Source organism: Chionomys nivalis, chromosome 9 (assembly GCF_950005125.1).
Source record: "Chionomys nivalis chromosome 9, mChiNiv1.1, whole genome shotgun sequence".
NCBI lineage: Eukaryota > Metazoa > Chordata > Mammalia > Rodentia > Cricetidae > Chionomys > Chionomys nivalis.
This window is the reverse complement of record NC_080094.1, coordinates 8075286-8088991: the sequence shown is the minus strand read 5'-3', so window position 1 is coordinate 8088991 and position 13706 is coordinate 8075286. Positions and strand designations below refer to the sequence as shown.

The window sequence follows — 13706 nt, the reverse complement described above, 5'->3', positions numbered from 1 at the left end:
GGTCAAGTGACAGACATGCAGCCCCTCCTCCTTTGCAGAGTTTATTGTGTGTAAAGCACATTGTGTACAACTTGTCACAGACCTGGGGGTCCTTTCTGCCTGCCCTGGGAATCAACAGCTGGCTTACGCAGCTGATGGTATGATACGGCTGTGCTTGTCCATCTCTGATCGTTTAATGCTTTCGATAATCTGCTGCTGTTTTGTTTATTTAAGACAGGGTCTCACTACATAGCCCTGGCTGGCCTGGAACTTACTGTGTACACCAGGCTGGTCTTGAACTCAGAGAAATTAGCCTGCCTCTAGAATGCTGGGATGAAAGGTGGGCCCCACTACACCCAGCCTCAATCTTTTCAAAAGTGTGGTGTGTGTTGGGAAGAGGCATTGGAGAATATTTGTTAAAGATGTGTTACATTTTTTTATGCTGTGGGCCATTTATTTTAATGATGCAAAGATGTGTTGCATTCTTTTATGTTGCATTTATTTAACTCTGTGAAGCTGCGTTACTTTACCTGTCTAAAACACCCGATGGTCCGTCAATATAGCTGAACAGTCAATAGCGAGGCAGGAGAAGGGATGGGTGGAACTGGCAGGCAAAGAGAATAAAAAGGAGGAGAAATCTTGGAGGAAAAGATCTAGGAGCGAGAGAGGGAGGACTCCCGGGGCTAGTCACTCAGCCTTAAAGCCAGACATGGAAAAAGAAGGAAAGAAAGGATATACAGAAATAGAGAAAGGTAGAAGCCCAGAGGCAAAGGGTAGACAGGATAATTTAAGTTAAGAAAAGCTGGCTAGGAACAAGCCAAGCTAAGGTTTGGTATTCATAAGAAAGAATAAGACTCCATGTGATTTATTTGGGAGCTGGGTGGCAGGGCCCCAAAGAGCCAAAGAGTGAAAAAACAATCAACAACAGAGGGGAGGGCGTCTGTGGAGGTCAGGGGACAGCCTTGCGGAGTAGGTTCTTTCCTTGTGCATTTCCGTGGGTTCCGGAGGTCGAACCCAGATTGTCAGGGTTGCCTGGCAGATGCCCTTTCCTGCTGAGCCATCTTTTTAGTCCATTTCTGGCACTCTTCTGGCAAATGGTCTTTTTTTAGATAGGCGAAATGGTGTGCCATAAATCACACACTTACTAGGTAGTTGGTACTCAGTTCACACCTGGAAGCTGGTCTCTAGTTCTGTCCCCAGCTAACCACTGTGCACTGCAGGTTTCCCTATGTAATGTGCACACAGACCTGAACAAGTTCAGAGTAATTATAGATATTACAATAATCCTTATAACAAGATGGCAACCTTTTTAGGCAGAGAGGAGGGAGAGAGAGGGGAAGAGGTGTCTTTGGACAGTGTGGGGTTGAGTGGATAGTGGAATTGATTTCCATTTCCCTGTTCCCTCACCAGGTAAAATTTGGTGACGTTTGGAGACAGTTCTGCCTAAGCAGCCCGATGTGAGTACTGCTGACATCTCAAAGGGGAGGAGCTAAAGATGCCATTAATCTTTTTGTCACAAGGGACAGCACCTTGTAAGGCAGGGACAACATCCTGTAAGGCAGGGATTTACCCAGTTCTAAATGTCAGCAAGGGCCATCAGCGACGCCCTGCCCGGCGAATGGTGAACACAGTACTGTTGTTTAAGATGCATTTTTTTCCTCAGTGAACTGGAAATCAGCTGCCCAGAGCCTCTACCCTATAGCCACTCCTCAGAGATGAGCATCTGAGTCTGCGCCTTCTGGAAGCCTTTCTGATGTACACAGACCTTTAAAACAAATTCTGCTCCATCTGGCTTATTCTGCTTTCTTTTCTACTCCTTTCTTAGTCAGCCCTTCCCAGGAAATGCTAATGTCTGCCTGGGATGACAGATTTAGGCCAAAACCATGTCTCATAAAAAGCTATGAGAAACACTTGAAAGTTAAAAAGAAAAAGTGTGAATTTTACATGTCTTCCTAGACGGGATTTAAACCATGCATTTTTTGGGCCCTTTCATGGTGTGCCAACCTTCTATCCAGCTGCTAAACCTCCCTATTCTGTTGTCTTGACTTTAGGCTTTTATTTTACTAAGTTTTTGAGCCCAATCTCACGTAGCCCAGGCCAGCCTTAAACTCAATATGTACCAGAGGTTGCTCTTGAATTCCTGATTCTCCTGCCTCTCCTTCCCGAGTGCTAGACCATAGGCAAGGGTCACCATGCCCATGATGCCCATGGCCCAGTGGGTTTCTATTTCTTTTAGCTCTCTGTAGGGCACCCTTTTGTTTATTTTGTAATTTCTTTTTCATTACATTTATTTACACAGATAGAGAGAGGGAGAGGTAAAAAGGAGGGAAGGAGAGAGAGAGAGAGAGAGAGAGAGAGAGAGAGAGAGAGAGAGAGAGGTGCTTTTGTGCCACGGCTTGCATGCATATTGAGGTCAAGGACAGCTTTGAGGACTGTGACCAGGTCTCTCCTTTTACTGTATGTATCCTGGGGAATCAAACTCAGGTTGTCAGGCTTGGCAGCAAATGCCTTTACCTACTGAGCCTTCTTACCAACCCTTATTTTACGGCATTTTTAAAAAGTTTAATAGATTTATTTGCATTATTTGATGTCTGTGCACCATGTACATGCAGTGCTCACAGAAGTCAGAAGAGGGCTTCAGATCCCCGGAACTGGAATTACAGGCAATTGTGAGCCACTGTGCCGGCTGGGAATCGAACCCTCCTGGTCCTCTGGGAAAGTAGCCAGTGCTCTTAAGCACTGAGCCATCTCTCCAGCCTGCTGATATTCTTCATTACTCATTTTATTGACCAGAAACTTGAGGCACAGAGAGGTTGCAGAGAGTCCCCGTCATCAGGAAGGGCAGCCTATGTGCTGCTCCCGCCCTGTGAAATCTCATTCTGTAAAGCCAATGGTTGACTTCCTTGAATTCTCCTCCAGTTGCTATGCTCTCTCTGAAAGGATGGAGCTTGTGCTGGAGCACGAAGGGTGCAAACCCCGGGGAGCATGCCCATGGAGGAGGAAAAAGGGACGAGGAGGTGAGTAGGTGTGTGGACTGTCCCAAATGCCTGCTTTGCAAAGGATGCTTCCTACCCCAAGTATGTGCCATCAAACTGGACCCCCGGGCTGTGTCTTCAGAGTTAGGAAACACTGCTCTGGGGAACATAGTAGTCCTAACTTATCTTCAGTTTAACTTTTCCTCTGGGTTCAGCTACCCACAGTTCACTGCAGTCCAAAAAACGTACATGGCAAATTCTAAAAGTAAACAGTTTCATTTAGGTTTTTAGTGGCATGCTGACTTGAGTGACATAATGAATCTCAGATCACCCTGCCCCAATCTGCCTGGGAGGGAGTCACCCCTTTGTTTATGTCCTCAAGGAAGCTTGGTGCTGTGTCACGGGCCTGCGCCACTCGCTGCACACGGCCTCATAACGTAGGCACTGTGTCAGCTCGTACCGTCCTGATGGGAGGGTACAGCAATGAGACCTTTAGAGAGAGAAGGAGACCCCAGCCCCCCAGCTCTGGGCACAATGCATGCCTACAGGTTCTTCCTGGTTCTTATGGTTGCAAATCTCTGCTATTAATGTCGACACACACACACACCACAGCTTACATCTCAAAATGAAAGGGAAATGGATTATTCTGGGGCCAAATTTGAATGACTGTGGCCATGGGTCACCCCGGGTTTCACATCCCTGATGTGGAAGCATTTTCAGGGAGCTTATAACAAAATAAAGGAAGTCATAAATATATTGGTACCCACCCAGCAGGGAGATGGTTACAGCAAAATAGGGGTATCTCTCTTAGAGACTCAGATGCTATCTGATGATTTAACTTTTAATAATAGAGTCCCAAATGTTTTTGTTTATTAAGATGTTAGTTCGTCCACAGAGGTGGGCGAGTGATGACTGTTCAGGGGACTGAAGCTAGTGCCCTGGAAAGAACCAGCACATTCTAACCTTTCCACATGACCAGTTCTAACCAGTTCTTGTAGATGCAGCTTCTTTCCAGGAATTACTAACTATAAGGAAAAGGAGAAAAGGCACAGTTCAGTTTGTGTAAAGGACACTAACATGGAATTGCCCTTCAGGAATGAGTTTTTTTTGACCCAACCAGTGTTCTCTGGACACGACAGGACTTTTGTACTTGTGAACTCACAGCCGCTGTCCATGCCTGTACCAGACCGGTATTAGATCAAGCCAGGCAGCATGGAGCATGGAGGGGCTCATGATCCCCCACCCCCAATTGAAGAACCACAGACAGTTGATAGCTTCTAGGAGGGGGAGACTCAGTTGCCTTTAAGGGTGTGGCCCCTGGTAGGTCAGTCACATTCCTGGGGATGGCCCCATGAACATTTGGGCAGCACAGATTGTACTTGATAGGATCTGGAAAACAAGAATACAAAATGCTGGGGGTGGGTGTGAGTGGGAAGGGGGAGTAGGAGATAGCTGTGATCAACAAATGTTGTATGTATGTATGATGTTCAAGGAATAAAGATATTATTTTTTAAAAAGTGTTTTATTAGGAGGAAGGACTCAAGGGCATGATTGGACTTTGGACTGAGACAGGATTAGAAATAAATGACAACATTAAAGACAATACAAGGCCTTAAAGGGAAGGAGAGACTTACCTTAAAATCTGGAAAAGAGCAAGAATAAGAGAAATAGGAAAAGAGAAAGCCAGAGAGAGAGAGAGAGAGAGAGAGAGAGAGAGAGAGAGAGAGAGAATGAATTGCAGGGTGTGTCACCTGATTTCTTATGACTGTGTTTTCTGGCCTCTTAAGAGCGACCTAGAGGATGGCCTAATATTCCTGTGTCTAGAAAATAAATTGAACTCTGTCATAGTTATCTGTGATATACATAGAAAAATAATCCCTAGTTATATGTAAGGTTGGCTACTATAGGCAGTTTCAAATATTCACCGGGGAGGGGTGTCTCTGAATATACCCATTGGGAGCCTGGAGAGATGGCTGTGTTTGTCCCCCAAGTCCTTACTTATATCATCAGTTTTGATAGCTAGCTGAAGCTATTTACAGAAAGATTGCAACAGGAGGCCTTTTGGAGGTCTGAACCTGAGAAGCGCTAATTGCCAACATCTGCCCTGTGGGAATTAAGGGACGGCAGTGTGGGGTTAATGGCCAGATGTTTAGGAGGCAGGAGAGCTATGCGCATAACCTGCTGTTGGAAGGGTCAGGCTCAGGGGTTGCAGAGATGAAACTGAAGGTGGCAGAGCTGTGGGAGGGAAATCCAGGGCACCACAATGGACCAAGGTGACCTTTCTTTTATGAGGGAAGTATAATCAGGCTTGTGGTTAAAAACCATCAACAGAAAAGATGGATAAAAAAAAAAATAAAAGGTCTCCAAACTTCTGTGGAGTCCCAAGAACTGCTCAGAGCTTTTCTTGACCCCAGTGATTGCTCTGAGTACAGAGGACTGTCAGCGAGGCATTTTATGGAGAGTCTTTGCCAAGTCTCCTGTATTCCAGACATCTCACTGCCCTGGGTTATCTTGTGTAACAGAGCTCTTTCCTGTATGTGTACACGTGTGTATATATATCTGTGTGTATTGTGTATGTGTATATGTATGCATGTCTGTGTATGTGTGTGTTGCACAAATACATTGCCTGACTTAACAGCAAAGGGGAAAACACATTAAACCTGGCTTTCATCATTCTTGGCAGCAGAGTTCGCAGTCAAATCAGGGACTAATACGCTAGTTGGTGAGATAGCACATCTGTTGGAGGCTCTCGCTGCCAAGCCTACTGACCTGAGTTCATTCCCTCAGACCCACACGGTAGAAAGAGAGAAGTGACTCCTGTATACTATCCCGACCCATGCCCACTCCCACAAACAAATGCAAACAAAATAAACAAAATGAAATATTACCTTCAAAGTACAAGAGAGCTGGCTCCTGGTTATGACTGAACTCGGGTCATTGGTTTGGTGGCAGACATATTTACCCACAGAGCTATCTTGCCAGCCCCTATGTAATTTTTTTTTTAAATCTCATATTTTCTAGTTTTCATCTCTGAAAGTCTTACTAGGTTCTCCATTCAATTGCTTCTATGTACTGAGCTTCCCCCCCCCGAGTCTGTTTGTGGGCACGCATCCTCTCAGTGCTGTGTGACTGCCTTTCAAAGTGTGTGCTGGTGGCCTTCGGGTTGTAAGGACCCCCAAGGGATGAATCTCCTGCCATAGAAGCTGTGAATGGGAGCTCTGTCCTGACCACCTTCAGCACACACCAAGCATCCTCACCTGTGGAACTTTGAGCAGCTCTGTGAGGGTGGGAAGGGACTCTTAGAGGATATTCCCAAAAGAGTTCTGATGTGGTACACGCATAATTTTAAAATGAGAGCTTATTGTTTCCCCTTTCTCCAATGTCATCCCTTTCTTTTTAAGTATGAAACAAAAATTAAAAATCCTGTTGTAGTTAAAAGCTAAATTTCTTTCTCTCTCTTACACACACACACACACACACACACACACACACACACACACTAATTATACCAACCAGGAACCCAATTAAGGTTCTTGGCTTCTCTGTTCAATCACGGAGGAACTAGGAACATTACCAGTTTCCCTCTGAAATGAGGAGACTCTAAAATACTGGGAGCCTGACATCTTTCCAGTTCTACAGTAAGTGCTATAGAAAGGCTGCCTCCCACCCCCACCCCGCCCAGAAACGGAGCTCAGAACTCTGAGCTCAAGGTTGCCCAGAGTTTGGAGTGGCAATGGCAAGCTCGGCTCCAAGCCCTCTAAATCCCAGCTGCTTTCTTTACTTTCTCTGCTTCTCAGCTTCCCGACATGGACATCGAGGAGAAATGCACAAGACACCTTTCGAGCAGTCTGTAAGTCCGTAGACATATCCTTCCTAATGATTTCATTAATTACATTGTTGAAAAAAGTCTTTCCTGCTTTTAAAACAGTCGATTGAAGGTGGATTAAATGTCACTCTTACTATCAGGCTACTCACGCATGGAAAGGAAGTTGGCGAGATCATCGGAAAGAAAGGAGACTCTGTTGAGAAGATACGCAAGGAGAGTGGTGTTCTTTTTCACATCTCAGAAAAGAACTGTCCAGAGAGAATTATCACTTTGGCTGGACCGACTAATGCGATCTTCAAAGCCTTTGCTATGATCATTGATAAACTGGAAGAGGACATATGTGGCTCTGTGACCAATAGCACAGCTGCCAGCAGACCCCCCAGTTACCTTACAGCTCGTGGTCCCTGCTAGTCAGTGTGGCTCTCTCATTGGAAAAGGGGGTTGTGAGATCAAGGAAATAGGAGAGAAAACAGGAACTCAGGTCCAGGTGGCAGGGGATGTGCTCCCCAGCTCAACTGAGCGGGCAATCACTACTGTTGGCATTTCACAATCCATCACTGAGTGTGTCAAACAGCTCTGCGTGGTCATGGTGAAGTCCCCCCCAAAGGGCATGGCCATCCCATACCAGCCCAAGCCCTCGAGTTCTCCAGTCATCTTTGCAGGTGGCCAGGTCTATATCATTCAAGGACAGTATGCCATTCCCCAGACAGACTTGACTAAGCTGCACCAGTTGGCAACACAACATTCTCATTTTCCCATGACCCATGGCAACACCGGATTCAGTGGCATCAGATCCAGCTCTCCAGAGGTGAAAGGCTATTGGGCAGGGTTGAATACATCTGCTCAAACTACTTCTCATGAACTCACCATTCCAAATGATTTGATTGGCTGCATAACTGGGTGTCAGGGCACCCAAATCAATGAGATCCGTCAGATGTCTGGGGCGCAGATCAAAATTGCAAACCCAGTGGAAGAATCTGATAGGCAGGTCACCATCACTGGGTCTGCTGCCAGCATCAGCCTGGCTCAGTATCTAATCAATGTCAGCTTTCCTCGGAGACAGGTGGCATGGGGAGCAGCTAGAACAGTGCAGATTCATCCACAATCCCTTTCTGCTGTTCACCACCACCCATGATCCATCTGTTTAGTTTCTGAACAGTCAGCGATTTCAGTTTATAAATTTTCAGTTTCTACACACTTTATCATTCACTCATGATTTTTTAATCGAAAGTGTTTTAATTCTTTCTCTGTTCAGCAGTTACGCTGAGATATCCATATTTAGTTTTATAAGCCTCTCCCCCCCTTTTCCTTTTTTGGGTTTTTTTTTTGGCTCATGAATTTTTGTTTGTCATGGAAATGTAAAAGTGGAATATTAATACATTTCAGTTTAGTTATGTAATGTCAGGAATTTTTTTTAAAAAATTAAAAGATGAAAAAAATAGTCAAGCATAGGACAGCTTGTGTAAATAACCTTCCCAGCTCCACTAATTCCTCGACAGAAACAGCAAACCTTCCTTCACAGTGATCGCCATAGCTGTGAGTAGATTGGCCCAGAGAGGCCTTCAGTGGGAAAATCTGGTAATTATAGTTAGCAAATAGCCCTTTGCCAGCAGAGCATCCTTCTTAAAAACTCCACAAAAATAGTTCTAGTGAAAATATAGAGGCATAATCTGTGAAGTCCTGAAGACCACATGACCCAGTTAGGCAGGTCTCTACGGAGGTGTTTGTCTAAAATACTCCATAAAAGGAGCCTCGTTGTGGCAGTCTGGGGGAAAGGGAGCCTTGGTTCTCGAGGGGCAAGCAGAAGATAATACAATAAAGGGTAAAAGAAGTGACATTGAATTACTAGTGAGGTTACCGAGAACAGGAGAAGGAAGTATGACAATGGTTAGTGTTGACTGGAAAGTTGACATCATCTGAAAACAAAAGTATCACTAAATATGAAGCTAGGAATTTTCAAAAACGATGAAGACAGTTCATTACCCAGTGGAGGCCTTCCTAGACTATGTAGTGAGTTCAAGGCTAGTCTGAGCAATTTACTGAGATTTGGAAAAAAGAGGGCTGGACTTACAGTTCAGTTGTAGAGTGCTTGCCTAACAGCACAAACTCCCTAAGGTTCAAGCCCCAGAAACACAAACACACACTCACACACACTCACACACACACTCACACGCACACCCCTGTGTGGTCGCCCATGTACGTATAATGTCAAGTGCTGTGGACTATTCACTTGAATACCTCCATCCATGTAACACTACCTTTTCTAATAAACCGTCTGCCTTCTAGCCTCTTCAATTTTTATACCCGGAAACCATCTAGGGCTTCTACCTGAGAGCTGAACAATCTGTTCCTGCACCTTGAGGTGAGGCATTCGGGAGAAGCAGCCGAGCTGCCTGTCAGAACCCACCCACTTCAACGTGTTCCCCCTTCCAGGGGAGTTGACAGTCCCCCAGTGGAACACAGCTACGTTCATCTCAGACCTGCGCTGTAATTAGTGGATTTCTTAATTACACAGTGCACGCATTGCTTCATGCAGGGGAGGACCGGGAGGAAAACGCTGCTGCCCGTGGAGACGGAGGCACAGTCTCGCAGATGGTTTGAACTCCAGGTAGTCTGCAGGCAGCTCTGATCTGATGGTTTCTCCTGGAGTGGAGGTCTCTCAAAGACGACCCTTTACATCTCAGTTAAAACACAGCTCCTTCTGCTTCTGCCCACGACGACTTAATGACAAGGCAGAGTTATTATGTGTTATTTGCTGGGGATCTGAGGGCTCTGCATATCTACTTAAGCTGGGTGTGATACTGTATGTCAGGGGTGTGTGAACGCATTACCTGAGGGTCACAGGATCCAGTCAATATGTGTCTCACACACCTTTCTTCCCACCTCCATCTGCTTCTTTTCAGTCTTGCAATCTCAGATCCTAACACCCCCCAAGCTAATTTTTAGGGCCTAGCTAGAAGACTGATATGTGATAGATGGGGGCATCCTGACCATGGCTGGAGTGTTTCTAAGTAGGAGACAATGTCCATTTGTTTGGTGCATGAGATCCACCTCTCAGGAATGAACCCTTTGGTCTATAAAGTGCGCTGGGGATCAGAATGCTCTGCTATTGCTCTCCAGATGCTGGTGGGAGCCACAGAACTCTTGGTTCAGAAACAAGAGGCCTTTGCTAATCAGAGGATCCCAGGCAGCATGAGCCGCCAGAGCTTCCTGGGTGTGTAAGGTCTCTTCTTCTCAGGGTCCCTGGCAAGACTGGGAAGCAGCACATTTAGATGCTGCCCAAGGTGTGTGTGTGTGTGTGTGTGTGTGTGTATACCTGTGTGCACTTGTGTGTATGTGTGTACTCGTGTGCACATTTGGATATGTGTGTGAGTGCATGCATTTGTTTTGTGTGCATTTTTGTGTGTGTGCATACAGGCCACAGCTAAGAAAGCCTGAGCTGAGAAATCCAGGCTTTTAAAGAAGTAAGTAGCAAATCTGCCCAAACATTTCCAAGAACTAAACATTTTCCTTCTTCTATTGGTCAAAAACCCATTTACCTCCTGCCCCTGAGTAAGCAACTCTGTGTCCCAAGGCCTTTGTTTCATAGTCTATGCAAAGGCAGCCTGGAACAAAATCTGACAATAGTATTTTTTTTAAACAACAACAACCCCCCCCCCAAAAAAAAAACCAAAACCAAAACCAAAAAAAACTTGTGACACTGGAGAGATAGCTCAATTGGCACTGTGATTGCCCTACAAACATGGACCTGAATTTGATCCCCAACACATACATAAATATCCAGGCATGGTGCTACTGAACTGTAACCCCAGGGCAGGGAAGTGGGGTAAATTCAGGTAGATCTCCAGAACTCTACGGGCATACAGCCTAACTGAATTAATGAGCTCCAGGGTCAGCTAGAGACCCTGTCTCAGACAAGGAGGCAGTGAGGCAGAGGAAGGGTCCCAGTGATCTTTGTGAGGGGCCCCAAAGTGCAGAAGCATGGGCCCTGATGGAGAAATGTCACCTGAGCACCGTGGGAAGGAACCTGGCAGAAGGTGGCTCACTGGTATCACGATACACACTTTTCAAGCATGAAATACTGACAGTTATTGTTAAATAAAGGCCTCTTTACCGGCTCAGCTGTACCAACAATCAACCGACAGTAGCACAAGGCTTTGCCTAAAGAGTGCGGTCTGCCCTCACACAGTGACATCACGCTTAACACATCCTCACTTAAAATGCCAATTAAAGTATGATTTATCTCAAATAAATGTCCCCTTCATTTTTAATTGCCGTACGCTGTGTCAGTCACTGTGTTGGTGTGGGAAACAAGACCATTAAGGGATTATTTGTCTTCTATGCTGTGAGACAAGGCCCCACAGGAGCCAGCTCCCGACTGCCTCTAATTGGAAAGGAAGCGGGAACAGGGAAGTCGTGGGTTATTTTACTCATCTAAGATGTGGCTCTGCACATTGTTCTCGTTTCAGGGAGTCGGCATCGCCTCACTTTTGACAAAGGAGAAAGTAAAGGTTTCTTTTCCATGTCAAGCTCCATATAGGATGCCGTAATTACAGGATTTCTTTCTTCAGCCTGGCCAGGAGGAGCACAGGTAGCATAGCTCCTGCAGGCATCCCTGCCTTCATTACGGTAATCCTGCTCTTGTTTAACTTTCTTTTTAGTGTCTGTTGATTAAGCTCTGTGATGACCTTTATTTTACTGATTCCATTGTCCATGCAAATTCACAGTTCTCCCCTCAAAGAGACCCAGAGATGGCTTAACCTGGAGCAAATATGAGTGATCCCGGCCCAGGGACTTACATTTTTGTCCTTTTCAAATACCATGGTCCACAGGGCAAGCAGTTTCATGAGGGTTTTATAGCAACAGAACAAAGAAAAGTCATAGACCAAGACTCTTTTCAAATCCATTGGTGGGAGCAATAAATGGGCTCTCCTGCAAAGTGCAGGGGCCTCAGCTCTGGGTCTTGTGTGCTATCAGATGTGTGCTCAGCCTTTGGTTGGCAGAGAATAGGGTTTTGTTAAATTAGTATGTTCCAAGGTTTGATGTTTATCAGAGTGTTGGGTCTGACACAGAGGGGGTGAAGGTGTAGCTGTTTAGGGGGCAGAAGACAGCCCCAAAGAAGCTGGCATTAGGCTCTGGACCTGCAGCCTTCCACCCTCTCCGCAGTCTTTGACATTTTAATCCATTACTCATCCTTCATAAACACAGGCTCTTTCCAGTTCTCTTTTTACTACCAAATGTATCGGAAGATTTTTCAAAACAAAGATTTAATTTCCAAATTTTATATAACTTAAACAATTGAGCTTATTTGGTAGCAATTTGCTGGCTTCCTGTGTTGCTCTGAAACACTAGCCAGAGTTATTTTTTTCCCTGTTTAAAACAATCATGGTCAAATATTCCCTCAGTGTCTCTCTCTCTCTTTTCCTTATTTCATCTATCTCCTGGAGTCTTGAAGGAAAGAGGATCAAAAAAAAAAAAGTCTTGAGAAGACTATGTTGTGATTTACTTTAAAGTGTCTATTTAAGTTAAGATGTCTGGTGTTGGACCTGGTGAGGTCACTCAGAGGCTGGAAAATCTTAGTTCGATCCTGGGCGACCTCACTAAGCTCAACACCAGCGGACAACGCTGTGCACTCATCCCTATTGTCCTCTGACCTCCCCATAATAATGACTGCACAGAGTTGTTTTCTGACCTCCACAGTGATGAGTGCACAGAGTTGTCCTCTGACCTTCACAGTAATGAGTGCACACGTTGTCGTCTGTCCTCCACATGTGCACCCCGAGCAACCATGTTGGATCCCTTAAAAGTTGTCACTTTTTGCTTTCTTCCATCCCACAGCTATTAGCAGGGAGCTCTGAAGTGTCACTAACAAGAGTGACAGGGACCAGACAAGTCATTTTCCCTTGATAATAGTTAAATCTTCTTGAGACTGAGGGTGTAAAGATATGTCCATGCCTGTTCATGTCCTGGCTACTTTCCAGGAAGAAATACACGCAGCAAAAATAAGGTCCTTCCCGCAACTTGAGATCTTCATCATCAATGGTGGCTGCCTGGCACTCTTGGTCTGTGACCTGGATATAAAAACATCAACAAAGGTAATTCAGGACACGTGAGTCAGTTTCCTCATTGAAGGGTAATGTATTCTAAACTAATTCCACCATTAATAACCACTGAAAATATACGAAAGACACTTCGCTGATTTCAGCAGTGTGTCATAACCCCGTTTATTGGCTCTTCAGTGACTTTGGGAGGCATCTGATGAGATTTACAGGGAAGTCTGACCGCAGGATGTGCAGAGTGGTGATTGGGATGCATCTGGGGCTTTGAAGCTTAACCTCGCTAATAATAAAATCAAGAGTGTGATTTGATTGGCTGTACTGTGATCTGCAGCAGCAAATATGTAATTTCCAGGTGCGGCTCGTCTTTGTCTATTGAATGAAATAATTGAATTTGCCCTTTTGCTGCCAAGGTAAGATTACCGCTAGGGTGACTGGTGATACACTTGTCTCTGTCTCGTTCCATTTCCTTTATTTCACTTCATTTTGTTGATTTTTGTCCACAGAAACAGCCAGATGCTGAGTGACTCCTGCACACGACTGACTTGAGCAGGGGTTCACAGAGTGTTTCCCTTGTTTGTTTTCCATGGCAAGAAATCAACCTGGGTTTTGGTTAAGATGAACTATGATGAACTATACCGACCCAAAAGTGGCAGGACCATACTGCTAACATCGTTTCCTTTCCTTTCTACTATTTTCCTTTCAATTTTTACTTACTTCTTTTCGTTTTTGTTTCACCTCCTCTCCTATTTATTGTTTTCTGAAAAGGACATGGAGTTTTTGAATTTTTTCTATTGCATTTATTAATTTACGTGTGTGTGTGTGTGTGTGTGTGTGTGTGTGAGAGAGAGAGAGAGAGAGAGAGAGAGA

At 45.1% G+C, this 13706-nt stretch overlaps 1 pseudogene; it reads left to right on the top strand.

Moving 5' to 3' along the window:
* The first annotated feature begins 2920 nt into the window (after window positions 1-2920).
* LOC130881459 (poly(rC)-binding protein 2-like) lies at window positions 2921-7863 on the top strand (annotated as a pseudogene).
* The last annotated feature ends 5843 nt before the right edge of the window (window positions 7864-13706 follow it).